This window comes from Canis lupus, chromosome 34 (assembly GCF_003254725.2).
Source record: "Canis lupus dingo isolate Sandy chromosome 34, ASM325472v2, whole genome shotgun sequence".
Lineage (NCBI taxonomy): Eukaryota > Metazoa > Chordata > Mammalia > Carnivora > Canidae > Canis > Canis lupus.
This window is the reverse complement of record NC_064276.1, coordinates 41,764,230-41,791,565: the sequence shown is the minus strand read 5'-3', so window position 1 is coordinate 41,791,565 and position 27,336 is coordinate 41,764,230. Positions and strand designations below refer to the sequence as shown.

Genomic DNA, 27,336 nt, shown 5'->3' with positions numbered 1-27,336 from the left:
TTAAAAAAAAAGATTTGGATGGTTCTTTATTTCAATAAGTTTTAGCAAACAATATATATCTTATATATCTCTTCCTCAAAAAGCTTATGAAAAGATCAGAGACAGAAAAAAAAAAAAAAAACCTACAGGCAGGCTTTTTCCCCATTGTAGTTTAATTGGGGAAGTAATCTCAAGGGAAATGTAAAATATCCCACAGCAATTCTGAGAACCTCTGGTTCCAAGCTATAATTTCCCAACTGAAAGTTACTTATTTATGAAATTCAGTCACTGAAACTTTAAAAATGATGATACGCATATTAGAATGTGCTGTAGTCTCACTGGTGATGGCTTGTTGTGTCGAAGTCTGAGAAATGTCTGCAAAATATGTTCTAGAGACATCCAGGAGTCCCTGTCCTGCATGGGAATGGCATCCAGGGACATTTGGGGGAAACTGGCTCATCAAAGCTACAAAAAGTGTAATTAATACAACAGAAAGCCAGAGTAGCCTTTCTGATGGAAGTCCTGTTGTCCAGGAAGCTACTATGTCATAAATAAAAGAGACATCCCATTTTGATGGGTTATTTCTCTTTTCAGAAAGACTTGGCCTGGCGTTCTTGTCCTTCATACTGTTTCTTCTCCAGATAGTTCTTACTTTCCTTTAGTGTTTAGTTTACATTTTTCTTCTTCAGCATCTGCCTGGGAATAGGAGCTCATAAATCCCTATAATGAGGGATGGTGTTTACTTTGCTGTGACCCCAAAATACACCAGCTGCATGATCACCCCGGCCACCATTTCTGCATTTCCAGTATTTCTGGGTAATGAAGCAACGGACACTCTTTGAAGAGAAAATGGCTAGGTGTTTAGAAAAGTTGAACTATTTAAAAACTTGGTAGTCATCTTCATCTACAAGAAAGTTAAAGACCTTTCATTTTGTAAAAGAACCTGTTTTGGCTCTTCTGGTTCAGTATGCTTTTTAAACATGCATTCTCTTCAGATTTTGTTCCTGCTGAGTCATCGTTTCAGCTGCTTGACTAACCTGGCTTTCTTGATTAATAGCTTCCGAAAGCTAAGCCCTCCCGGCTGCTCACGCCATGGACTGGCTTTGGAACATTATATTCTTCTTCAGCTATTTAATGATCTCCTGGGTCTGGCGGTCGTCTTCACAGAATGATGTTAAAGACTCTAATAATAGCTTTACACAGTTAGATATGCCTTTCTTCAAATTTTCTTCTGCCAAGTCACAGGACCTTTCTTCAAAATTCACTATTTTCCTCAAGGTAAACTAGTTGCATTTAAATCCTACCAATAATCTGAGAAATTCAGCCTTTACCTCCTCATTATTAAAAGTGTTGTCATTGGGCTTTTCTTATTCTTAAAACATGTTTAAAATAGTCACATAATTTCACATTAAAAGTGGATTATGGGATCCCTGGGTGGCGCAGCGGTTTGGCGCCTGCCTTTGGCCTAGGGCGCGATCCTGGAGACCCAGGATCGAATCCCACATCGGGCTCCCAGTGCATGGAGCCTGCTTCTCCCTCTGCCTGTGTCTCTGCCTCTCTCTCTCTCTCTGTGACTATCATAAAATAAATAAAATTAAAAAAAAAAATAAAAAAATAAAAAAAAATAAAAAAAATAAAAGTGGATTATTAGGGCTTAATTTGTAATTTAAAATGTATCCACATACTATAAAATAACAAGATTGAATAGTCATTTAAATGGAAATAATAGGAATTTGGCATTATAATTAAGGGATAGTAAACATGTTTAAGAGGACAGGATTTTATTCTCTATATATCAAAAGGTTTATAAGGTATGATTTGTAGGACCGATATAAGGATGTTTCTTATTTTGCGATGGAATCTGCTCTTTCTGGCTTCTACACATTGCTCTCTATTCAACTTCCTAAGACCTTACAAACTAGATCATCTTCCTTTGCCACATTCCAGCCATTAGAAGTCTAGTGACTAAATTGTTCATCCCTCTTTAGATCAATTATCTCTCTTCCTCTAATTGGTCTTCACATAGCATTATTTCAGGTCACCTCAGCATCCTAGATGTGCTCCCTTGCAACAATTCTAGTTGCTTTGTGTTCCTCTCAAGTGTGTGTATCCACAAGCATTTTTAAAATTCAACAATGTAAATACTTCTCATCATATGGTGTCATGGTGATGGAGTAGAAGGATTCCTCATTACTATATAAAGGATGATTTTTTATTTCTCCATTGATAATCTCTCTTTCCTTATTGGACTCTTAGCTCTTTGGGGTAAGGGAATAGATCTGTCTTGGTCATCATTCTATTTTCCATGCTTAGCACAGTGCCCGTCTGATGCAGTGTTCTGTAAGAATCCATTAATTGAATGAATGGATGGATGGATGGGTGGATGTTAAGGTCTATAGCATCATTTTTATTTTAATTCAATAATAAATTATTTACCTATAGTTTCAGCAGGGCTCTGATATAAACTGGTTTATGATAGTATCTCATAACTATTTCCTTCAAGAGCTATAAACTCTGTCTAGCATGACTTTTTACAAAGAAGAAACACTATATATCAAGAGGATGCATCAGAGAGAGTAAGGTGACTCTGTGATTCTGACCTATGGAGTTTCCAAATTATTGATGTCTATTTTTCCTTGTGAATTCTTTTATTGATATCACATTTTGGAAGGAAGTAAAGTATTAGGGAACTATTGATCTGAAATAGGCTTGATAATAACATTCCCTCACTCAACATTTTAATCAAAATTATGGATCGAGAGATTTATGAGAGGCTGATCAATATGCAAATAGCATGGATTTGAAAAATACTGTGAATGCTCTGTAATCTTTTTTTTTTTTAACTCTCTAATCTTGATCCAAATTGATCTCAGTAGATTGGAATTGTGATGAGGTTTTCTTCTTTTTCACAAAAAGGCACACAAAATATATAAGAATAAGCCATAAACGACACGGCCTGACTTATAAACAAGAGTTTGTGGTAGACCAGAAGCCATGAGGCACGTAAAAGGAGAGCAGATAGGATGTGGCATTAGGCAGCTTGGTCTTCAGCAGTGAGCTCTGCAGTCTACTGCAGAAAGTATCACGGGATCTCTCTGGGAGAACCTTATCTCATAAAGCAGCACAGGATCAAACAACTGAAAGAGATACGTAAAAGTCTACCGAGGTTTTGCTAATGCTCAGAGGAGAAGAAATGCTATGTTAGGCTGCATTAATAGAATAGGGAGGTTTTATAATATTTGGGGTTTTATATTCCTTACTAGGTGTCATTATTATAAAAGCAAGATTGAAAACCAATATGCCACAAAGACTAGAAGAGACGGAGAGGATATTTTGGATTTTATCAGTCAAAGGACTAAAGAAATTAGTACAATGGTGCTTAACTTGGCATGTGCTGCAGAGTCTTAGTTGTTTTTTTTTTTTTTTAATACATCTACAGATAACCCTATTTCTAAAGATTATTATTCCTTAGATCTGGAATAAAGAGAGGATACACATTTTTTCCCCAAAGTTTTACAGGTGGTTCAAATGCATAACTCTAGTTAAGAATCATCAAATTAGAAAAGGATGAAAGAAAAAAGGTAAGTGGGATGTTACCATCTACAATTGCAAAGATGGCAGTTTTACTCTCTGAATCCTGGGAAACCGGTGGATGAATTTCCACCTGGGGTCTTTTGCTCTATCCAAAAATGACAGCTAAGCAGTTGTGGCTGAGGGCAGTGCTCTGTAGGTCACTGTCAGCAGAGCGGACTGGCTGCGATGCTGAGGTGGATATTGTTGGACAGAATTACTGCGCTGCTTTTCCTCTATGTTCTACAACCAGATGCCGAGAAGGGATTTTTTTATCCCCTTTCTCTTTCTCCTTCAACACTCATTTGTACCAGGGGAGCCAGGCCCTGGGGGTGGGATGGATCTGGACTGGCAATGGAGCTTGGATGGGGTCTGACCTCAGAATGCATGTGTTTCAAGATATGAAACCCAGGGACTCCTTAAGTTTAGTGACTCTCTTTCTCTCCCTGCCCTCCACTCCTCTTCTCTCATTATTACCTCAGCATCAGTTTTCCCTAACAGGCTTTACTCATTCCAAAAAGTTGCGACTCTTCTGTCCCGCCATCTTGGCCATCGTGCTTGAAAAGTAAGATGATAATCTGCTTTGGAAAACTCTGCCAGACTTCTTATTTAGACAGGTAAAGTTAGTCACCCATGTGCATAACTTCTTCACTCTTCCCTCTGTGTTCACTATGCTTTACTCTCCTGATTTGGTAATTCATGCTTGAATAGAAGATTTTTCTAGTTGTGTTTGTGGTTACCTGACTTTGAAAAAGAAGGAAGCTGGAGCAGTCTCAGCTGTATTGATAATTTCTTCTCAAATTTTCTCCCCTTGGAAAAAGGAAGGCACAGGTCATATCAAGTTTAGTTTAGATTCTGAGCATATCTTGGCTTATAAAACATACCATAATTATACTCTAGCATGTGAGACCCGCCTAGAAAGGGTTTTGTTTGCTTGAATATTGTCAAGGGTTGTCTTTCTAGGTAAGCTACCTCAATCGAGATTGTAACGTAACAACCCTGAGAGGAAGGGACTGCTTGCCTCACGTCTGCTTCTCGCCAGAGAAACGGGGTTAGAGGAAGTTTGGAGGTGGAATGGACTCTTCACATTTTGTGTCTTTGGAGGAGGCTCTGAGACCACATATAACCTGCCACTTCCCCTAAAAAGACAAGACATATCTGAAAATAAAGGCTCAGGGCAGTCAACTAGCTGCCGAAAGAATCTTTCGCATCCCTTCTGTCATCAGACCTTCCATCCTACGGAAGAAGAAATGCCTGGCCACCCGCTCTGGGACCAGAGAGATGAGAATAGGGAAGCAGATATGAGGCTACTATATCTTTTCCATGTTTTTCCGCAACAAATAAATAATCCTCCTTCCTTACCACTCCCTACTTTATTTTAGAATATAAAGAATTGCTTATAACCCATTACTCAGTTCCTCGTGCTGTAAACTAGCCTCCTATACTTTCCTTTAAGAAAGGTGCTAATAGGATGAATTTAAGACACAATGGGTACCTCTCTCAGACATGTTTATACATTAAACCTCTTATTTTTAAAAAAACAAAACTTAGTCTTTTATTAAAGAAGTTTCAGACATGGAGGACTCAGGTGGGGTTAGTGGGAACGTGGGGTACACTTTGGAGACTATGGTTGTTTAAGGGTCTCTACATTCATATCAAAAGGTAGAAGCAATACGAAGCCCTAAGGATGGCACACAGCAGACTCCTACATCAAAATCTCTGTCGCTCCTGCGCTTTTCCCAGTTAATACTCCTGATACACACAGCAGTTTCCCCTTAAAAGCACATCAATGACTTTGGTCATCTACCCCTAGCTCCATTTCTCTATTGGAAATCTCATTCTGACAAATCTATCTTATCGTTTTCAAACGATTGGCAGAGACCTTTCAAGTCAGTGAAGTTAGAGTACATAGTGATTTGGGGTTTGGGTCTTAAGGTCAGAGGAACCTAGACTTGAATCCTAACCCCTTCACTGGTTAGAACACCCAAGACAAGTTACTTAACGTCCCTGATTCCCAGATTCTTTACCTATAAAAGGGAGATAATGATGCTCCATCTACCTGGGAAGAGGCACTGATTGCCTGCCTTAGAGTAAGCAGCAGGTAGGTAGGTGATGGCTAATGTTTTGATGGTCACCTTACTTAGGGGCAGCCCGGGTGGCTCAGCGGTTTAGCGCCGCCTTCAGCCCAGGGCATGATCCTGGAGACCCGGGATCGAGTCCCGCGTCGGGCTCCCTGCATGGAGCCTGCTTCTCCCTCTGCCTGTGTCTCTGCCTCTCTCTCTCTCTCTCTGTCTCTATGAATAAATAAACAAAATCTTTAAAAATAAATAAATAAACCGATGGCCGGCTTGCTCTGTCTCTTCTCATTAGTAAAGCCAAGGTACTAAAAGCCATAGTAATAATGAGTATAACAGTTATTGATAATAATTACATTCTCACTTTACATTTACTAGAGTGCAAAATTTATGGGCATCATCTAGCACATAATAAACATCCTTACCCTTATATTTAATAGCAAATCTGAAAATTAAGGCTGAATATTCTAAATATAATTCACACTCACCCCCACGGCCACACCAGAAAGAAATTCCCTAGTGTTTTTGCATTTCAGTCTTTTTTCTTGTTTAAACTTTTTCTTTTTTCCTCCACAAGGAATGTCAAAAAAAATCTGACTGTGACATAGAAGTAGAAAAGGTAATTTTAGGGGATGATTTAAGCTGGAAACACATTTGTTTATAACACTCACATTATCCCAGGGCATCCTGGACAGAACGAGTGCTGCCTCAGGCTACCAGCTTCTCCGGTATTCATTAATCCCGAAGAAAGCTTCAGGTCGAGGCCATTACCACTTAATTACAGTTTGTGATTACTGGCACATTCTTTACTGACCTTATTCCATGTGCTGGCCTGTTTGTTCACTAGAGAATCCGTGCAGCTGGAAATTTTGGCTGACTTGAAAGTATAAATGGGGATTTGGGGGGCTTGAATTGAAACCATTCTTGCTGAAATGTCAACACATTTTTCTCCAATCTGGAGATGGTTAATCACGGTGCTTGCTTTGATATACTTTTTCCATAAGCTGTGCTTTTGAGGTGCGCCTGAACTTATCAAAATGCTATTTGAAAGCAGAGCGTCGAGCAGAAGTGCTTGTCTATCATTATTTACTCTTTGTGGGCATAACAGGAGAGATTTCTTAGGAATACTTCTGCATATTAGAGCTCGTGGTCCAGGGACCATCCAGTTTCTTCCTATGTAGGAACTGGAAGGAATTTTAATTCCATGAGTCCTCTAAAAATGTTGTTCTAAAATCATAGGGAAGGGAGACAGACCATGAGAGACTCCTAACTCTGGGAAACGAACTAGGGGTGGTGGAAGGGGAGGAGGGCGGGGGTGGGGGTGAATGGGTGACGGGCACTGAGGGGGGCACTGGATGGGATGAGCACTGGGTGTTATTCTATATGCTGGCAAATTGAACACCAATAAAAAATAAATTTATAAAAAAAGTAAGGAAGTAAATAAATAAAATAAAATAAAATAAAAATAAATCATAGGGAGGCCTAATCTAGTAGCAAAGAGTACTTGGCTAGGAACTGGAAAACCTGGCTGGCTTCTATGCTTAATTGTAACTGATTTTTGGGCAAAATAGTTTTACTTATTCACATATTATTCATGTCATAAATAATTAGTGAGTGTTTTCTATGTGCCATACACTAGGGAAGGTACTGTGGATATTGAAGTCTGTGGGGCATGGAGTTGTGTTTTCTCTTTGTAGCTATAATATCTTCCACAGTGTATGATAATATGTAAACAAATGAGTGTGGCTGGGCTCTAATAAAATTGTATTTATCAAGGATAAAATTCGATTTTCATATAATTTTTTTGTATGTCATGAAATACCATTTTCTTTTGAGTTAAGACTATTTAAAAATGTAAAAACTATTCTTAGATCATAGACCATTCAGTCAGAAGTATGCATTTGGCCTGCAGGCTATAGTTTACCAACCACTGATTTATAACAAACACGACCCACAAAGGCGTGATCACTGTCGGCAGTAGATTTTCTGGGTTTTCTGGAAGCATGAGGAGCTCTTGGGTGTCTGAGTCTTTCCCAAGGAGGAGTTATATGATGGGACCAAAAGGATGAGAAGCGATGAGTCAGTTGGGACCAAAGAGAAGAGCATGTTGCAAAGTCCCCGAGGCAAAAGAATAAATGTAGTGAATGAATGACTGAAATACAGAATATAGGAAATAAGTACAGAATATAAAAAATAGTGATAAATGTACACTCGGCTTAAGCAAGCAGGGGCCATATTGTGAATAGCTTTCCATGGCATTTGGAAGGTTTTCAGTAAGCAAGTACAAGATTAAATTTGAGGCTTAAACTGTCTCTGTGGATACACACAGAGATGGAACAGACACGGCTGTACCTTAACATGACTTTATTTACAAAAATAAGTGGCCGAGCAGATTTAGTCTGTACACTCTCTTTTGCTAAGCCCTGCTGTAGAGTCAGACAACCTGATTGAAATCTTGTCCCATAACTAACTATTTTTGTTTGGCAATTAGTAAGTAAAAAACTTAGTAAAAAAAATTTACTGTTATGTTCTGTTCAGCTCTTCTTCTCCTTTAAGAAGTTCATCAGAAATCCATAAATATAAATGAAGGATGGACAAACTTTCATTTGCTATGTTGAGAGAAAGCAGCAACTGAGAAGATGCTGAGACAACAGCTACTGTATTTCATGGCATCAGATGTTACTACCACCCCTTCCCAGGGATTTGTCCTTGATTTGTCCAACCGCTGGTTCTCCGTGACCTTTCCTGCCCATCTGAATCCTGATTTCTAGCTGATGCTATTGAGGTTCCTCCATGACACTGGTTGTATTTACTTGAGTTATAAGACACCCAGACAACCCACTTACAACCCAGGCTCAGTTTTCTAATCTCAGTGACTTCAAATACAAGTAGAGAATGGCAATGACTGTCTGCCAGATTATTTAATTGTAAAGGCTTCTTACTAATTTTGATACAGAAATAACAATTTATCTAGTGGTGACATCCCCAAGACAAGCTATAATACAAGCATTTATAAGAAACAAAATGACAGAGAATGATAGGTACAGTGAAGGCTCTGGTAAAGGTAAATACGGGCAAACTCTATAGAAGTAAACACTTCTTTTCACCAAATATCAACAGAAATATCCAAGGTTGAACGTTTTGGCTATAGAGACAGAGCTTAGAAATGTGAAAAGTCATGACTTACGGCATGTTTGACATTCTAAAAAAATCTCTGTAATTGTATTTCTTTTATTTTTGTTTTTTCTTGAAATTAGAGTTTTATTTTTAAATTAATTGCCATATAATGTATTTTTTGTTTCAGAGGTAGAGATCAGTGATTCATCAATCCTGTATAGCGCCCAGTGCTCATTACGTCATGTGCCCTCCTTAATGTCCACCACCCAGCTACCCCGTCCCCCCATCCCAGTCCCCTCCAGCGGCCCTCAGTTTGTTTCCTGTGATTAAGAGTCTCTAATGGTTTGTCTCCCTCTCTGATTTCATCTTGTTTATTTTTTCCTCTCTTCCCCCCCGATCACCTGTTTTTTTTTCTTAAATTCCACATATGAAGGAGATAAGTCAGAGAAAAACAACTATCATATGATCTCACTCATATGTGGAATATATTTGTCCAAAAAGAGAAAGAATACAAGGGATCTTTTCAAAGATACATCAGTATGTTTAATGTGTATTGGAAAGACCCCAATTAAAGGTCAATATGACCAGTGTTCTAGTCTAATATCTGCAATTAAGCAGTGGCTATTTGACTTTGAACAGATGTTATGATGTCCTATGAAATGAGAAAAGAGAGAGTATTGCTATTTTTTACTCCCATATCTGTTTTGCCACCTTATCACCCCAGAGGAAATCTAGACTTAATTAAGGCAGTTTTCCAACCTTAGTCAGTGTGTATGCTTACAATATTATATCAGCACAACTATAAAAACAATAATTATTCTTAAATTAATCACTCAAAAGTTTTATAATAAATCATATATGAAAAGATGTCTATAGATGAAAATTCTTCCAAAATTGATCTGTAGATTTGAATCCCAATCAAAATTCTAGCAGTTAAGTTCTGCTTCTGAAAGCTGCAAAGAAATGTTGTTCCCATTCTAAAAATGACAGAAAGCCAGATGATTTACGAAATTATCACTTATCTCAAAGCTATCAGGGTGCTGAGACAACCGAGAAAACTGAATTCTATAAAGAGACAGATCCCTTGGCAGGAGGAGGGCAGACACAACCTCAACCTTGGCCAAAGCACAGAAAAACTATGTCGCTACCATAGAAGCATGTAAGATAAAAACTCAGTTAATACTGTAAATGCTTCTTAAAGGCCAAGAGTGGGCAAGGATTTCAGTTTAGAAAAACAGAAAGCCCCAGAAACAGGAGATTTTGGCCTCAGTCACAGACTCTTCCCCACGGTCCTTAAGGCCTCACACAGAGGGTGAGTGCCGGGCAAGAGAGCCTTCCCCACTCAGACCCATGACGGGATGGGCGTACAGGGAGTGACTGGATGCCAGTGGCTGATAGGCAAGAACAGGACTCACTTCACCAGGTCCTTCTGTCTGAAACAAAAGTCTTAAGCCACAAAGAGGGTCAATCCATCAAGAAGATATAATAATCCTAAGAGTTTATGTACCCAGTTGCATTATTAGAGTTGGTAGGTGGAACTCTCAAAATAAAAACAGAAAAATCTACGAAGATAGTCAAAGATATCAATACACCTCTGTTAATAATTAACAGAAAAAAATAGAAAACCAGAAAAAAATCTATAGTAAGTATCCAAAATCTGTAGTAAGTCCATAGAAAACCTGAGAAGCACCATCCAGGAACCGAATGGACACTTAGGGAACAACCCACATAATAACATCACAGAACACATTCTTCGCACATGCATGCAAAACATTTGCTGGGATAGAACATGTTCCTGGCTATGAAACAAAGTATGATAAATCTCCATAATGAGCTAATGCTAGAAATAAATAACAAAAAATACAAAAAAATGCTAGAAATAAATAACAAAAATACGAATTCTCATACATTTGAAAATCAAACCATATATTTTGAAATAACTTTTGTATCAAAGGGGAAATCCTAAACGTCATTTGAAAATAGCTTCAGTTTAATGATAAAACACAGCATTGAACTTTATGGTATACAGCTAACACAGGGTTTACAGAGAAATCTATAGCAACAAATATTTAGAAAAGAAATATTAGAAAAGACAAAAGATTTGAACTGAAAAATGTAAGGTTTCACCTTAATAGCAGAACAAAGGCAAAATAAATCCAAAGCAAGCAAAAGGAAAGATGTAATAAACTTATGAGTTGAAGCAAAAGTAATTCAAAACAAGAAAATAGAGAAAAATCAATGAAACCAAATGTTGCTTCTTTGAAAAGGCCAAACTGATAAACTTCTAAATACAGATGACAAATATCAGGAAGGAAAGGACATCAGTTTAGATCATACTGACCTTGAGGATATTAAAAAGGAAACATTAACACATTTATTTCAATCATTGGAAATGCAGATACAATGGACAAATTTCTAGAAGGTCACAGTCTACCAAAGCTAATTCAAAAATTAGATAACTTAAATGGTTTTATATGTAAGATAACCGGTGCAGAAAGTAAACTCTAAGCGAGATGGTTCCTGATAAATTTTACCAAATGTTTATATGCGAAAAAAATTCCCCAGATAATTGAAGGAAGGATATTTCCAAATTTATGAGGCCAGTGCTACCCAAAGACATTACAAGAAAACTGCAATATTCAATATTCTTCATGAGCCTAGATGCAAAAACAACAACAACAACAACAAAACGTTGAAAATAAATATCATATTTATTCTGAAAAAAATAAATATCATATTATTCTTCTGAAAATATCTTCGGAAGGTATTTTGGTGGCTGGAGCAAATTTCCACCCTCTAACAGCTCAAAACCCCTAGGTCGGACTTCAACTAATTCTATTTGCTAATTTTGTCTCTAATCATATTTCCCCAGATTGCAAATACTTTGTAAATACTATGACATCAGAGATCGTATCTTCTGCTTAAGTTTTTCCCACTAGCATAGCAATTAGGTATTTAATTAATATTTGTTCAGTAGTTTGATAGACGCAGAGGTAGAAATCAATTGGATCTGTCCAACAGGTGAACTGGTTGTGCCCTGAGATTTTGACACTGGTCTCAGTCTGACAGTTACCTTGGGCGGATTCTCTCCCTCAATACATGCTTTTAATTTTCCATCCCCAAAATGGGTAGAAATAAAGTGTAGCAGAATAAATTTCACTAAGTAAATAAACCCATATGACCAGCCCCCACATCACAAGCGGACACCACCCCTACCTAGCCCAAAGGTCCTCTTCTGTACCCTTACAACTGCTAGACCTCTAAGAGTGACCACTTTCCTGACTTTTAACACCTTTGGCTAATTTCACCTGTTTTGGGAAGTTTTGTCAATAAAATTGTACCATACGCACTCTTTTGCTCTCCATCAGATTAATCCACGTTGTACGTGTGTGCATTCTCACTGTCGAATAGCATTCGTCACGTCAATACGACTATTGATAGGTAGTTGGGTTGCTTCCAATCTTGAGATATTGTGAACAGGGTCATGATCGACCCATTTATTTTTGAGCGTGAATCTACCAGAGTATATTTTGGATTGATCAATACTGTATCTACCAGCTACCGATCAATCGAGGAATGTCAGCGAAGAAATATTTTATGTAGAGTGGACTTGCAAGCATTCCTCTCCTTGGTGCTGACACATCTTTGGGCAAGTGGGCATTGGGAGGCCTGGAGAGATCTCTTGATAATTAAAGGAGATCTGACTCTCATTTGCTTTTGGGAATTGAAGCCTTAGAAGCATTGGAAAACCAGAGTGCAGCTGACGGTCCTCCCAACACGGGAGAAGCGAAGTAGAAACAGTGAAGGGAGTTTAGAGACGTTAGTGATGATTTTTCTCATGCCTGACCAGCGTTGTTGCCAACTCAGGTAACGTAACTAAAGCATGGCTTTGGGACTTTTCTCGGAAAACCAGGAGAAAGGAACTGAGAAATTGTTTGGCAATTCACACACAGAAAATTGTGATTTGTTCTGAAATGAAGTTCTGACCTAGATCACCAGCCCGACTCCTGTTTCTGTGCCAAGGGTGGAATTTGAACCGATGATGTCATAGCTCCCCCGGCGAAGGCAAACTCATAGGGGCAAGGCCCAGGGCTGAGGCCTGCAGGTAACAACACCAACCATCTCGGTCCTTCTTACTGCCCGACACCCTGATTGGCATTTTGACTTTCTAATTAGGCTTCAGCAGTGTTTGTGCACACAATTATTATTTTTAAAATCTAACTAATTGCCTTAACACAAAGCTGAAACATTAGTAATATTTTAATAATAGTTAAGTCTTCCCGGGGAATGCATTTGGATTTTTTTTTTTTTTTGAGCTGAAAAATTTCCTGAAGTTGATCTGAAATAGTGTTTGTTTGTATGTATGTTTTTATTTTTTTATTTTATTTTTTTGTATGTATGTTTTTAAAGAAAATTCATATCTAAGCATCACTCAAATCTGGTACAAACAATGTAACACACTTAGTTAAAGATTTAAGAGATGTTTTCTCTAAGAGATGTGTTCTTTCTGTTTGTGGTCTGTCTTGCTCCATGTGCTGTTTCACTTACTGTTTGAGGATTTATTTATTTATTTATTTATTTATTTATTTATTTATTTAGAGGATACATTTAGATAGCTGGCGAGGCCGATTCTCTTTTTACCGTTCTTTTTTCAAAATGTCTTGAATATTTTCACCTGTTATTTTTTTCCTCCATGTTAATTCAAAGATAATTTTTTAAGCTACAGAAATAATCTCGCACAACTTTTCAAAAGTATGAGTAAGCTTAAAAAAAATTAAAAAATACAAAAACAAAATAAAATTATGAGTAAGCTTTTGGTGAGCTCTTCTATACGGAAAGGTCTTCAAGGAATATTGACAGGTTAAACAACAACAATAACAACAACAACAACAAAAAAAAACAAGATAAGTAACTATGTATAGAAAACTACTTTTGGTGTTTAAAAAAATGAATAAAAATTGCATTTGTTTGAATATGCAAAGGTTTTCTCTGAAGGACACATAAACCATTCTTAGTTTCGGGGTTAAAAACAAGGACAGGTGGGAAATTTACTTTTCAGTAAATATTATTTTGGATTTCCAAATTTTACAATATGTATTATTACTTGTTGAATAAAACAAATTTGAAAACATCGGTGATCAAATAACAGCCCTGTAGACAGTTTTTAAATTATTCTGAGGTTTACACGTTGGGAGAATCAAAGCTGCAAGGGTAAAGCACCTGCCCCAAATCATGTGCCTAGTGAATGGGGTAGCCGGGACCCCCTCAGGGCGCCCTAGAATGTTCCACCCATCCCTGACCCAAGGGGCGGGGCAAAGAGAGGACCCACAAGCAAACCTGGTCCAGGAAGCACACTTTTTACTGCCTCCTGGTTTTTGCTGGAGTCATCTTGAATTTAAATAGATTTAAATGTAGCTTGAATATCACTCCGTGTCTGAATGCAGCTGTACGGTGAGGACATGATTGAGGAGAGGAGCTAGATTGAAGGGGCAGGAGGGCTGCGGAGACCAACGTAGGAAGGTCAGTGGCTGAGCCCCACGGGGACGTGACCCAAGTGGTGTTTGGTATGAAAATTCCCCCAGTGCCCTGAGCCTTCACCGTGAGGGGACGTGTGACGGTGACATAGAGGAAGGTCACCTTCCTGTACATCCAAGCAGCCACTTTCCAGTTGGGTGTCAAGTAGGAAACGGCAACAAGGGGCTTCCACGCTCCCTGTGTGGAGAGCAGCAGAGCGAGTGGGGTCCCCTCTCTGGACCCCCGAGAGACCAAGCAGTCCACGCATGTTAGAGGGAGGAGGCTGACCTTTCCCAGGGTGCGTTCGGAGGCAAGCGAGGCTTTTCATAGCAGTGGACTTAATTACTCGGAAATATATCTTTTGACTGTTGAAGTCAGATAAAACTGGGTTATACTTCAGCCCCAAATCGTACTGTTTGATAATGGATGAAGGACTTGTTCTTCTTTAACTTTGAGGCAAGCCAAGATCACCAAGTCTTTGTTTTCTTTTTTATTTTATTTTTATTTATTTTTATTTTGTTTTTAAAGATTTTATTCATGAGAGACACAGAGAGGAAGAGAGAGGCAGAGACACAGGCAGAGGGAGAAGCAGGCTCCATGCCGGGAGCCCGACGTGGGACTCGATCCCGGGTCTCCAGGATCACACCCTGGGCTGCAGGCAGGTGTTCAACCGCTGAGCCACCCAGGGACCCCCAAGTCTTTGTTTTTTTTGTCTTTTTTTTAATCTGTCAAATATTTATTATAATACTTTCATCATTCACCCATTCATTCAACAAATTACACATCACACACTGTTCTTGTCACTGGCTTTACAGTGGAGGAGAAGAAAAAAAAATGTCCCTGCCTGGCTCCATGTTCCAGTTGGGGAAAACTAAATAAAATTAAAATGATGAAAAAAAAATAAATAAAAATGATGCAGTGTTTGCTAGAACACTTGGTACAGTAAACCCTAAGTGAATGATATTATTTATATCACATTTATTATGAAACTGCATATGTATGCAGTAACATTATAGATTTTTTTTTGTTTTAGCAAGTTCCTACCCAAAATTCAAGTGTGAATTTTGTTTTTTATTTTTTTAAATGTTTATTTATTTTTGAGAGAGAGTGAGCATGAGTGGGGGAAGAGGCAGGAGAAGAAGGAGGGGGAGATTCTCACGCGGACTCCGCGCTGAGGGCGGGGCCCGAAGGGGCCTCCATCCCTGGACCCTGAAATCATGACTTGAGCCAAAATCAAGCATTGGATTCTCAACTGATGGAGCCACCCAGGCGCCCCTCAAGTCTGAATTTTAAGGTACTTGACACAAGCCACATGGTACCTGCAGCGTTGGAATGAGACAGAAGCAGAACCCAGTCCCTCCATTTCACTGGTGTGAAAAACACAAGCAAAAACAAACAAAAGCCCAAAAACCTCCCGTGGTCCCTAGGAGAGAGTCATACAATCTCAGAACCAACCTGATATTCTTTTTTTTTTTTTTCAACCTGATATTCTTTTTGTCAAATTCTACGTGTTATAAACTATGCGTAGTTCTCGTATTGCCTGTTTCAGTTCTTTGCAATGAAACCTACCATTTTTTTTTTTACTATTTATTAAGTCAGAGAATCCATTTAATATGGTTCTGTATAGATACCCAGATTTGGGAGAACACAATTCTGTAGCGTGAGTAGAAAAATAAGAGCAGAATTTTCTCCTAGTAGGGCTACGTGTTTCCCCTTGTAGTCAGAAAATTGTAGTTTGATGAGCTTAAGAAAGTGCACCTCATTTATTTATTTATTTATTTATTTATTTATTTATTTATTTATTCAGATTTTATTTATTTACTTATGAGAGATACAGAGAGAGAGAGAGAGGGAGAGAGGCAGAGACGCAGGCAGAGGGAGAAGCAGGCTCCATGCAGGGAGCCCGACGCGGGACTCGATCCCAGGACCCCGGGGTCACGCCCTGGGCCGAAGGCGGCCCTAAACCGCTGGGCCCCCCGGGCTGCCCAGTGCACCTCTTTCAAAAGAAACGACGCCCTTTCTCCGCCGTCTATAATTCGTTTCACATCTATTGAGCAAGTGTCCCACATGGCTCAGAAAAGAATAAGGAAAAGGCGCAGCAGCGTATGGAGTTTATTCTGATTTTGTGAAGCCTTTTGTACTGAGCACACGCGGCTGTTTGAGCTGAGACTGGCGGCCTAGTGGCGACGCAGGAAGCCCCGACGTTCGTCCCTGAACATCACAGATCCCTTGTGGCCCGGAGCCCGCGGAGTTGTCCTCGCACGTAAGAGGATGGTGTCCAGGAGTGCGGAGCGGTGCACCTGCCGGCCGTGGTGGGCCTCGACCAGCCCACGGCCGGGGCACCCAGGTACCGCCGAGGGCGAGGCGCTGGGACGCTCCGGGAGGTCGGGGGCCGGGCCACAGACACAAACGGCTGCTGTCCTTTTTGGCGAAGAGCTTTGGGCCGCTCGTCCCCACCAGGGTACGGGGTGGACATCCGCACCATGGGGCCCCGCCGGCCTGACCTTAATTGGGAAACGTGGGCCTGTCTTTAGGGTTCACGGGGACACGCGGGGGAGCAGGACCGTGGGCCTTGCTGCCTGCCCCCTGTCCCCGGGTCACACGGGCAGCTCAGCACACCTGCTCGCTGTTTCTAGCGGGTTCAGTGCTGGGGCTGAGGGTGAGGAAGGGGAACCCCCCCCCCGAGGGGCTGGCACTCTCGAGGGCCCCCTGCACCTTAGAGGACAGGTGCGCAGCCTGGGTGACAGCTAGGTGCCCACATCTGTGAGGGACGCGGGGGGAGCCGAGCCTCCCCAACGTCTCCCGCTCCCTTCCTTCAGCCAGAGGAGGATTCGGGGGCCACCGCCCTCTGGCAGCTGTGCCTTGGGGTGGGGGCTCCTTGAGACGGATGTGGAGTGGTCCAGCCCCCTTTCCGCTCCTGTCTTGGCAACCCCGGGGGACACCTCAGGGGTGGTAGCTAAGTCCGCGACCTCACAGGGTGGCCCCGGGGACCTGCAGGCCGGGAGCACACGTCAGGGCTTCTCCCTCCGGGGTGACCACAGGCGCGTCCAGCCGAGAAGCAGCCTTTGGAGGAGCCTTGTGACGCTGCAGACACAGGAGTAGGAGCTCGGGGGCCTCGGGCCTCGGCTCTGTCCCGTGTCTTTGTGGGCGGGACGGCATGTGTGTGTGTCCAGGTGGCTCTGGGCCTGGGGGGTGCGCAGGGGCCTGCGGGAGTGGCGGGCTGGGTGGCGAGCAGGGTCCGGGTGCTGTCCCACTGCCCCGGGGTCCCTGGGGTCACCGCAGGCCGCAGCCCCTCGCTCTGGGCCTCGGGCTCCAGCCCACCTGCCGCCCTGGGCCCTGCGCCTCCTCACCTCCCTGCGTTGGTTCCGTCCCATCTTCTGCGACTAGGGTCAGTGATGCAACGTCTATGGGGACAGGTGGTGACCAGGCGACGAGCTCCTACAGGAGTGCCCCGGGAGCCGCTCCCCGCACAGCAGGTGCTGCAGGTGAATCCGGCCCGGCGGCGGGCGGGCTCCCCTGGGCCCCCAGAGGGCGCACCCAGCACCTGGGTGGGGGGAAGACAGGCTTCCCTGGGCCCCCGGGGGAGGCACCCATCATCTGCGGCGGCCGCTCCGTGAAGCCTCTTTGTGCAGGACGGTCTCCCACGCTGTCCCCTGGGTCATCTCCTTGCACCCACAGGGCCGGTCAAGGTCACCCAGGGCGACCAGCGGGCCCAGGGGGGAGCCGGGGAGCACCCCTGGTGAGATCCAGGACCAGCCCTTCTGCAGCCTCCCAGCCGCCCTGCGCTGACGCGACAACCCACTAGGTGTCGACGTTTCCACGGGAATGAGGCCCTGATGCTGGAGCTGCGACAGGTGAGAGGCCCTGGTTAGATGCCGCCCTGGTCAGAGGCCGCCCTGGTTAGATGCCGCCCAGTTAGAGGCCGCCCAGATCAGAGGCCACCCAGGTTAGAGGCCGCCCTGGTTAGAGGCCGCCCTGGTTAGAGGCCGCCCAGGTCAGAGACCATCCAGGACAGAGGCCGCCCCGGTTAGAGGCCGCCCAGGTTAGAGGCCACCTTGGTCAGAGGCCGCCCAGGTCAGAGACTGTCCAGGTCAGAGGCCGTCCAGGTCAGAGGCTGCCCTGGTTAGAGGCTGCCCTGGTTAGAGACCGCCCTGTTTAGAGGCCTCCCTGGTTAGAGCCCGCCCAGCTCGGAGGCCGCCCTGCCGCGGGGCCAGCAGGTGCCTCCGCCCCAGTGCACCCCTGAGGTCGGGTCACATGCCCTCCCAGGTCCCACCTGGACCCTCAGAACCACAGGACGGTGCATGAGGCGGCAGCAGGCGGCCCGGAGGATTTCCGCGGGGCCCCGTCCGGCTCCAAAGCCAAGCGATTCTCTGTGGCTCCAAGATTTCCAAACGCAGTGACTTAGTGGGTCACCTTCTTCCTGGATGTTCCACTATGTTCTTATTCTCTAAGCTCTGAGGCCTTAAAAAACAGTCTCTCTATGGAAACAGCTTTTCAGCCGCCTTCCTCAAGTGGGCTCTGTAATTGGGGCCAGGATGGCCCTTTTGAATCATAAATCCGTGTGCCTTAGTTCTGCGTTTGCAAATGCCCTGTTTTCACCATTTGAGCACATTTTTGATGATGAGCCTCAACCAGCAGACGCAGATAATTAGCAGAGCCACAAAGAGCCATCTGAAGAGGGAAGGGAACATAAGAGATGGGATGTAGGAGAATCACATACCAGAGTCATCCAAATGACTAAGGAGGATGCTGAAGGCATTAATTCAAAGAAAACACGAGCACAAGGCCTTCCTAACAGCCCTGCCCTTGTGGTTTTATTCAGTTTTATTCACTACACATCCTTGTCCCCATGAACAGGGAGCGAAGCAAGTGCACATTGATGGCACCCTATTGTGCGTGCCGCAAACGCTCCGGTGCCAAATATCACCTAGGAATTGGAAATTCTCCGTGTTTACTAAGGAATCAAACCCAGGAAGTTTGTCCAATACACGATCCAAGTTAAAACGGAAAGATTGATTAGGGGGGGACGCGCTTTTCTAATCAAGACAGGGGGAACAATGTGTTCCGGGATTCGGCCTGTCGGGTTGTCAGGCCTCACAACCACAGAAAGCAGATGGCCTCGGAGGCTACGCTGGACCCTGGTTCAGAAACACAGCACAAGGCGAGCAGTGACGTATGCTGTCATCCGTCAGGACCGGAGCTCCAAGAAATACGCTAATTTCAGGGCCTTCTCTGAAATAGTGTTTCCTCTCTGCATTTTCTAAAAGTTAATGCGATCAAGGCCTAATATGGCTCAGAGAAGGGAGCCGTTATATTTCCCTTGGGAGATCCCTTGGGAACGTCCACGAAACCCAATCCCTTTGCTCTCCCCCTTACAGTCTTCTCTTTCAACATGTTGACAGTAAAAGTAATTATTTGGGAAAGTAAAAGTAATTATTTGGGAATAACAGTATTATTTTCCATAAGATGATATTTCAGTATAATGGTCTAAACACCCTAGAAATGTAATCATTCGTTTTAAAGCAATATAGATGCATTATTTAAACCCAGGGTTGTAGACTTGAAAATATCCAGACTAATATTTATGGGGAGGTTTAAGGCTAGAAGTGGCTTCCAAGACTGTTTCCAAATAATTCCCCTTTGTCCGCCTCTCAGCCTGTCACTGATGTCTGAAACGATCCTATTAGAGATCCACAAGAGAAATGCCTTTGCCTTTGGAGGAGAGATCTCTTTTTATCGAATTACTCTCATTAATGTCTTATCATGAACTCATTTCTTCGCCTCTTTCTAATGTCATGGGGAAGATGGCAAAAAGTAAGCGTGTAGGGTTCTTCCCAGAGAGGGTAGGTCGGGTGGATTGCCCTGGGAGTGTGGGGGTATGAGGTACGCAGAAGTATCCAAAAATGGAGAAGGATACTCAAAGTGCTAATAATAAAATCTAGAGAATATATTTTATCTTTTTTTTTTTAATTTTGTATCAGAAGACACTAAATACAGGGCCTTGGATCCTAAAATTATTAACTGGTCTTACCTGAAAAGTGAGAAAAGGTACAAGGAAGAGGTAACCAATGGAGTTCTAGGTATCATGGTATGTTGAGGTTAGTAAATCATTTGGCCTCCAGACCTCCATCCGAGGGGTGCTGGGAGGACTTTGACCTCGCCCCCCTTTTGCTCGCTGTGTATCCCTTATGCAGGTACAGGGTTATCACAGTTTGAGAGGCAGACACACGGTTTTCGAGAATCGCTTTACCACTTATGTACTGTTAGCTTTGAGAATTTCCCTTAACCTTTCTAAACTGCAATTTTCTCCTCCCTAAAATGGGAGGAAAACAAACAAACAAACAAAAAAAAAAACCCACACCATAATCTGTCCAAACAAATCATAGGTGGTTTTTACCTTTTAAATGACAACTAAGTGTAAATGGGTTTTGTGAACTCTGAGATGCTTTACATGATCTCTTGAGTGTCCTTATTTATATAAATAGTGTAATTGTATCCTTTTAAAGTCTTTCAGGTCATGAAAACTAAAGTAATTACAGGTAAAAATATGTCTGGTATGAACTACATTAGAAAGGGTGGAAATGTGTCTTAGAAGATTAGGAAAAATGTCGTACCTCTGAGAAAGGAAAATGAGAAAGAAATGCTATGGGATTTTATGGGACTCCTGACAGTGGCACAAACTTTACAATGTGATATTAATAGACTTGGGGGGGGGGATGGAGTGAGATTGTCAGAATTGTGATAATATCCTTCTGGTGTTTTCTTTGGAGATGAAAGAGATAAGGCAGTTTTTAAAAGCCTGTCCTAAATGCTGACTGGGCTCATGTCCCTTTCCAAACATTTGTGATCACTCATTTTGATGGCCTTTCTGATGTGACTAAACCTTATGAGTTATTTTTATTAAGATCTTGCAAGGTTGCCAGATAGCTAATTGCAGTGGAAAACAGCCAAGGAGCAGGGCCCAGAGTGATGCGCCGTGTGGACTTTCTCTCTAGCCTGCTAGTTACCGGTTTCCCCAATCACTAACACTCTCCTTCTGAAACTGAACACACCTATTTTTTTTTTTTTTAATCAATTTTGAGATTACCTGCAGGGTCTAATGTACTTAGGCTCATGGGTCTTGCTTGGATAGTCTTTCACTTTTAGAGAAAGAAAGATGGTTTTTAGGTTCAACTGAGCTCCTTACTAGAGATACAAATTTTATAATTATCTGCACAAAATTGGATCTTTGTCTCCTCAGGAAGACCCAAAAAGAAGAAAGTAAAGTTAGCTTATCCCTTCACATTAATTCATTCATCAAATGCTATCAAGTACATATTGCATGCCAAGGCTTTGTGCAGGGACTGGCCTTCCCTCTCAGATGTGACCAGAATTCTGTCTTTGAAGAGTAGAATAAGGATTTCAGAGTAGGAAAAACTCAGAGAAGGAGAATTTCAACTAGATAAAGTCAGAGGAAGGAAGACCCCAGCTGCTTAGCTTTAAGATTCAGATACATTTGTGCCTCACTTGCATCCTTTTTCCTGACCCTCTGTTACGGAAGACATCCCAGAGACATTCCAGTTGTCCTGACACTTAGCTTTCTGATGGTGAAATCCATTATCAATAGTAGGACACTTGAGATTAGGTGTTTCCTTACCCTTAAACTTGTCTTTCCCCAAAAGTCTTCATAGTGGCAGGATATAGAAGGAACATTCATGGGCCAGCTAGGGAGAGACAGGACTCCATCACCAAAGAATACACAGGATTATTTTTTTAAAAGATTTTTAAAAATTTATTTATTCATCGAGACACACACACACACAGAGGCAGAGACACAGGCAGAGGGAGAAGCAGGCTCCATGCAGGGAGCCCGACGCGGGACTCGATCCGGGGTCTCCAGGATCACGCCCCGAGCTGCAGGCGGCGCTAAACCACTGAGCCACTGGGGCTGCCCTACACGGGATTAATAATGAAGGGGTTTGGCAAAGATGATAGAAGAGTAACGTGAAGAGGGAAAGGCACGGAATGTGTAGAGGTTCTCAGTACCAGTGTACAGGTAGACCCAGGTGACGTAAGTAGAGGTTAGAAGTGAAGGAGGAGGACCATCGCCAACCTAAATCCTAGGCACCAAGATGCTTTATGGATAGTGCGGGACGGTGAGCAAACGTTTGTCATTGTTCTCTCTTAAACTTTCCTCCAATCCTCTAAGCCCCTCCATCAGTAACAGCTGAAAATAATTATTGGCTAAGAGTTATATCTGAAGGTAAGGCATTAAGGGACTGATATCTTAAACATCTTAAGGGATAGAGTCTTAATATAAGGAACTGCAAAAATCATCTTGGTCTCTAATTGTTGATTATTTAGATGGAGGAACAGAGCTATGTTCTTGATGTGCCCTTTAAATAGTCCAAAGTGATGGCAGACGACGGTAGAGGTGTTCCTCCTGCATTTGCACGTGTGGTTGGACTGGTTTGTTGGTCCAGATGCTGATACCATTCTGTTGGCTCTCCATCTGATGGCTGGGGTTCAGGGTGGGCCCCGGTCAGGATGTTGATTGAACCATTAATTCTAGATTGAGCTGTCTTAGATAGTTACATAGATAGATGATAGATAGATAGATGATAGATAGATGATAGATATAGATAAAGATAGATATAGATAGACAGCTAGCTATCCTCAATGACAGATCAAAGGGAAGACCATCGGGAACTTGCGTGAGGCAAATGCGACATCTATATATAGAGAGAAGGTCAGGGCATGCCCTGCCCTGATGATGGATCTTACCTAAGGAAGAAACTAACTCTTTGTGAATAAATATACCAATATATACAGAAGCAAAGATAAACCAGCATATATAGAAGCAAATTTATTACATTATCTCTTAAGACAGGAAATTGTTGGAAGGCACATAAATATCTTCCATGCAAATAATGTACACATACATTGTAATCCTTAACGGGTGCTATTTCATTTTATGCATTTATGTATGTCTAATTTTTTTTCTTTAGGATAAACTTCTTGAAAGAGAGTTACTGCGTCAAAGGATATAGATGTATTAACTGATTCAATATGTTTTGTAATCTGCATGCCAGAAAGATTTTGAAACATTTAAACTGAGGGACGTTTCAATAATTTATACTCCTACCAGCAGAGTATGAAAGTTCTTATTTCTTCATTTCTTGGACATTATGTATATTTTTTTCCTACAATTCAATAGGTTAATATTGAATTTTCTTGGCTTAATAATTTTTATTTCTTTGATTGTTAATGACTGAGCATTTAAAAATGCTTGCAGAAGGGGGACACTTGACGGGATGAGCACTGGGTGTTATTCTGTATGTTGGTAAATTGAACACCAATAAAAATTATTTTATTAAAAAAATAAAAAAATGCTTGCAGAAAAATAAATAAAATAAAATAAAATAAAATAAAATAAATAAAATAAAAAAATGCTTGCTGGCCATTTTTATTTTTTCTTTACTGGTTACTTCTTCATATCCCAAGGTCATTTTAAGGGATGCTTTTGTGTCTTTTTCATAATCTTTTTGGGAGCTATTTATGTCTTCTATCATATGTGTTGCAAATACTTTTCCTAGTTTTTGTTTGTGTTTAGTTGATCATTTCCTTTGTTATATGGGATGCTGTGATTTTTAGGTAATTGCACTGATCAGTCTTTTACTTTCGGTTTCTGCTTTTGGTGTCACGAATGGAAAGATTTTCTCCACCGAGATGTCATACAAAGTAAACAAATATTTTCTCTTACCATTAGGATGGTTTACTCTCTTTATATGTAATTCTCTTAACCTGATGAAATTTATAACGGTAAAAAGTAGGAATCTAACTTTTTCTTTCCAAATAGCCAGTTTTCCCAATACCGCTCATTGGGATATCTTCTGGATTACATTTTAAATTCTTCTGCATGCTTCTATTTCAGAACTGTCTGTTCATACACTTAGTACCACACTGTCCAGACGGTATAGTCCTAAATTACCCTAATATATGAGAGAGAATATCCTCACCATATCATTCATTTTTTTTCCTGTTTTACTGTACTTTTTATCCAACTATAGGAAGAAACTAAAATGTCAGAAAATAACAACCAAAAGGTCTTAGTGTTAAAGAACTATCTCTTATCAGAGATTTTCTGGATGATTTCTAAAAGGATAAAGCTTATCTAGCAGAGGAATCCAACCCTGATTCAACTTCAGATTCTCTAGACTCTGTTGATCCGGTTAATCCTATAACAACTGCCACTTCAACAGATTTGGAAAGCAATTTGATAGCCTACATAAAGCTGCCTTGTAATACCCAGGACCAAAATAACTATTGGCTGGCCAGACGTTCAGTTAAAATAGGTAACATTCATACAAACGATGCAGACTCGGACATAAGGTACTCAAACCTTGTATTTCATGACCAACCAGTGGTAATGAGCTATTTCTGTCTAAAAAAGGAATGTACAGCTAGTGACCACATGGCACCTAAAATACAAGGAGGCAGGCCTGTACTTGAGGATTCACCGTCGTTGCCCTTGCTATTTGTTCAGGGGGAGATCTTTGGCACAGGTGGGTGAAATGGACTCTCCAAAAAATATCTGAGACCAAGACTCCTCTAGGAGCTTCAGGAGCTAAAGAGATCTATTCCCTCCTAATCCCAAACGTAGGCACATTTATTGCCTACTAAGGCTCTGCCTTCTCATGACCTTATCCTTAGAAACAATTCCTAATATAGATAACATAGTGTAGTTTAAAAACTATAAAATGCAAACTTTGACTTTTCAGTATAAAATGATCAATAAGATTAATTCTTCTGAAACCACTCAGATTAATAGATTTAATCTAACCTTATACCTTATACCTTATAAGAGCTGAAGACCCCATTAGGAGAACTCTAACCAACTCTAAGTTCAGTGTCTATTTGAATATTTCCAGAGTCCGGAAGCTCCTGCAAAGGCAGCCCCTTCTGCTCCCTAGTTTTATTGGGTCAAAATATCCCTTCCCGTAACTTCGGTGGTGCTACCTTCCGGAGCCCCCGCAGCACTCATCTACTCTTTGACAAGTCAGCTCTTTAAATGTTTGAAAAGAGCAAGCGCCTGAAGGATTTCCAGGCTGTAACTGCTCCTCCCAGGGTGCTATTCTCAGAACTTCCCATGTTTCCTTTCTGGTTTATCAGAATCTGCAGCTCCAAACCAAATGCAAATTCTGAGTCAGATTCAATCAACATAGAGTACAGCGAGATGAATCATTTTAAAAAATTGGATATATTTCTCTTTGTATTCCCTGTGTGTAGCACAGAGCTCAATAAGTACATAATAGGTGCTTATTAAATATTTGAAGGCATAAATGAATTAATGAGGCATTTTAGATGCTTTTTGTGATCATCTTAACAAAAAAAGTAGGTTGTGTTTTTTTTTTTTTAAAGAAGATATTTCCTTTATTATTTGTAGTCACTTTAGTTACATGTACTTAGAATTTTTAACCCTCAAAAATCTTAGCTAAGTAAAACTAGACGGTAAGCAGTTGTGAACTGTCCATTATATCAACATTCTTTAGATTGGCCAATTGATGAACACATTTCATAATTCCTAGAAACATGTGCCTTTTAATAATACAATCTTTCAATATTGCACAGAACATGTTTACTAATAGACCCAGTTCCTCTAGGTTTGTTGTTTTCTTAACAGAATTAAATTCTTTCCTACATATGCCCATATTCCTTGAGATGTGTGGGGAAAAAATCCTTCCACAACAGGTTAAATAACCGTAACCTGCTTAAATTTTACTTAGGTAGCTCCAAGTGTTATACAGACTTTATTTTTACCTTGTTTATAGTTCTAGGACCCAGAGGTTTGGATGGTGGCAGCTCCACGGATCTCAGGAAGGAACACTGGCTGTGGAAAGTTCCTACGACGTCCCAGTGCACAGACATGGGTCCTATTTACTGTGCCGGGGCTGGAGGATGTGTGCCTCTTTGTTTAATGACCTGGCAGTTTGTTTCTCAGCTGCGGGCTGCTTGTGTGCGTGTTCCTGCCATTGCCAGAGGCGTTTCTGTTGAACCTGGCATCTGTTCCTGCACTTTCTCCAAAACCGAAAGCTAATTTGGGCTTTGTAGTGTGTGAAGGCCTGCTAGCTCTTTCCATTTCTGATTTTTTTTTTTTTTTTTTGGCCCCAGATTGTCACTGTAATGATGCCATTTTTAATTTTGTTTTTTTCCCCCTCAAATGATTTATTTTTCCTAGTGATGTTTTTCCTTCTGGAATCTGACCTTGTACATCTGTGCTTGCGTTTTATTAGGGATACTTTCTATTAATACTCCATGACTTCTCCAATTCTCGTCTGCCCTTTTCCTATCTCAACTTCTTACTCTCATTTTTGTATAGGGTTTCCTTTGTCCATAACTGAGAATTGGTCTCTATGTTACACTGACTCATAAGGACCCAAGCAGCATATAGAGGACGGTTCCAGGGTGGGATGAGACCCTTCCCCAGGAACTGAAGACAAATTAGCTGCAGTGTAAAGGAACAGGGGTAGTCTCCACATTTCTATATGGACAAGTTTAGGGGTGATAATCTGGTTGAAAGAATTGAAGGAAGAGTATGTCTGGGGGTTGTGTGGAAGCTGTGTTTGCATTAAAGCAAACCTTCTACTTAGAACTGATTGTACCTTTTTTTCTTCCTGGCAAAGAAGAAAAAGTGACTGTGTAGGGGTGAGAGGGACAGAGGGAGAGAGAGTGGATTTTCTTTTTTTTTTTTTCTTTTTCTTTTTTTAGAGAGAATGAGAATCTTAAGCAGACTCCCGGCTAGTGAGGAGCCTGACGTGGGGCTTGATCTCACAACCCTGAGGTCATGACCTGAGCTGAAATCAGGAGTCAGGGGCTTAACCAACTGAGCCACCCAGGGGCCCCGGAACGGACCGTATCTTTATGGCAGTGAAGACATGATGAGAATTATTGCGACAACGGAAGCCACCTTAGCCAGCTCTCTGCACCTCTCCTCTGCCCTTTATTCCAGATATTAAGTCATCTGAGAGAGAAGCCTCTTGAATGCTTGCTACCTCTCCTCCATTTATTCCTTCCCCAGGATCTGCTGCTATGATCAGGCTGG

At 41.5% G+C, this 27,336-nt stretch overlaps 1 pseudogene; it reads right to left on the bottom strand.

The window, feature by feature from the left end:
- Nucleotides 1-264: 264 nt before the first annotated feature.
- LOC112645898 (inositol 1,4,5-triphosphate receptor associated 2-like) lies at nt 265-4,102 on the bottom strand (annotated as a pseudogene).
- Between the last annotated feature and the right edge of the window lie 23,234 nt (nt 4,103-27,336).